The following is a 2,500-nucleotide window of genomic DNA, read 5'->3' on the forward strand; positions in this document are numbered from 1 at the left end:
ATTTTCGTGTTGCCACATTGCATGCGAACGGCATGAAACTTCCAGAGGCATTTGCAGCAGGAATGCATGTGCAGTCAAAAAAGTGAATATTTTTCACGGATAGACCCCGTGAAACGCTAGAAATTGGCGGCGATGTCTCTCTTGTGGCTCACGGGGCTGTTAGGGTGGCACAGAAATCCCTCGGAATGGGAAAACGGGTCATTTTCGTGTCGCCACATTGCATGCGAACCGCATGAAACTTCCAGAGGCATTTGCAGCAGAAATGCATGTGCAGTCAAAAAATTGAATATTTTTCACGGATAGACCCCGTGAAACGCTAGAAATTGGCGGGGATGTGTCTCTTGTGGCTCACGGGGCTGTTAGGGTGGCACAGAAATCCCTCGGAATGGGAAAAAACGGGTCATTTTCGTGTCGCCACATTGCATGCGAACCGCATGAAACTTCCAGAGGCATTTGCAGCAGGAATGCATGTGCACTCAAAAAATGTGATATTTTTCACGGAGAGACCCCGTGAAACGCTAGAAGTGGGCGGGGATGTCTCTCTTGTGGCTCACGGGGCTGTTAGGGTGGCACAGAAATCCCTCGGAATGGGAAAACGGGTCATTTTCGTGTCGCCACATTGCATACGAACCGCATGAAACTTCCAGAGGCATTTGCAGCAGGAATGCATGTGCACTCAAAAAAGTGAATATTTCTCACGGATAGACCCCGTGATACGCTAGAAATTGGCGGGGATGTCTCTCTTGTGGCTCACGGGGCTGTTAGGGTGGCACAGAAATCCCTCGGAATGGGAAAACGGGTCATTTTCGTGTCGCCACATTGCATGCGAACCGCATGCAACTTCCAGAGGCATTTGCAGCAGAAATGCATGTGCAGTCAAAAAAAAATTGATATTTTTCACGGATAGACCCCGTGAAACGCTAGAAATTGGCGGGGATGTGTCTCTTGTGGCTCACGGGGCTGTTCGGGTCGCACAGAAATCCCTGGGAATGGGAAAACGGGTCATTTTCGTGTTGCCACATTGCGTACGAACCGCATGAAACTTCCAGAGGCATTTGCAGCAGGAATGCATGTGCACTCAAAAACTTCTATATGTTTCACGGATAGACCCCGTGAAACGCTAGAAATTGGCGGGGATGTGTCTCTTGTGGCTCACGGGGCTGTTAGGGTGGCACAGAACTCCCTCGGAATGGGAAAAGGGGTCATTTTCGTGTTGCCACATTGCATAGGAACGCCATGAAACTTCCAGAGGCATTTGCAGCAGAAAGGCACGTGCACTCAAAAATTTTAATATTTTTCACGCATAGACCCCGTCAAACGCTAGAAGTTGGCGGGGATGTCTCTCTTGTGGCTCACGGGGCTGTTAGGGTCGCACAGAAATGCCTCGGAATGGGAAAACGGGTCATTTTTGTGTGGCCACATTGCATAGGAACGGCATGAAACTTCCAGAGGCATTTGCAGCAGGAATGCATGTGCACTCAAAAACGTCTATATTTTTCACGGATAGACCCCGTGAAACGCTATAAATTGGCGGGGATGTCTCTCTTGTGGCTCACGGGCGCTGTTAGTTAGGGTCGCACAGAAATCCCTCGGAATGGGAAAAGGGGTCATTTTCGTGTTGCCACATTGCGTACGAACGGCATGAAACTTCCAGAGGCATCTGCAGCAGAAATGCATGTGCACTCAAAAACGTCTATATTTTTCACGGATAGACCCCGTGAAACGCTAGAAATTGGCGGGGATGTGTCTCTTGTGGCTCACGGGGCTGTTAGGGTCGCACAGAAATCCCTCGGAATGGGAAAACGGGTCATTTTCGTGTTGCCACAATTGGCATACGAACGGCATGAAACTTCCAGAGGCATTTGCAGCAGAAATGCATGTGCACTCAAAAACGTGAATATTTTTTCACGGATAGACCCCGTCAAACGCTCGAATTTGGCGGGGATGTTTCTCTTGTGGGTCACGGGGCTGTTCGGCTCGCACAGAACTCCCTTGGTCCACCTGATTCGTGCATACAGGCAGCAACTAAAACTCTGTAAACCTGCTGTGAGGACATCTAAACAGTGGACCAGTGAGGCTGTGGAAGATTTGCGGGCGTGCTTAGACTGTACTGACTGGGATATGTTCACGACTGCTACCAATAGTCTGGATGAACTCACAGAGGCTGTGTACATCAGCTTCTGTGAGGACTGCTGTATCCCAACACGTACCAGGGTGAACTTTAACAACAACAAGCCCTGGTTCTCAGCAAAGCTCAAAAGGTTGAGGTTGGAGAAGGAGGAAGCGTTTAGGAGTGGGGATAGAGACAGATTCAAGGAGTCGAAGAACAGGTTTAGCAAAGCGGTGAGAGAGGCTAAACGACTGTACTCAGAGACACTAAAACACCAGTTCTCTACTAACGACGCTGCTTCTGTCTGCCAAAGGGCTCAGGCACATCACCAACTACAAACCCAGAGCGCCCCACACCACTAACGACTCCCGCCTAGCCAACGACCTGAAC

Source organism: Petromyzon marinus, unplaced genomic scaffold (assembly GCF_048934315.1).
Source record: "Petromyzon marinus isolate PM22_M1 ecotype Great Lakes invasive population unplaced genomic scaffold, UKy_Petmar_22M1.pri1.0 PM_G_Scaffold_28, whole genome shotgun sequence".
Classification (NCBI taxonomy): domain Eukaryota; kingdom Metazoa; phylum Chordata; class Hyperoartia; order Petromyzontiformes; family Petromyzontidae; genus Petromyzon; species Petromyzon marinus.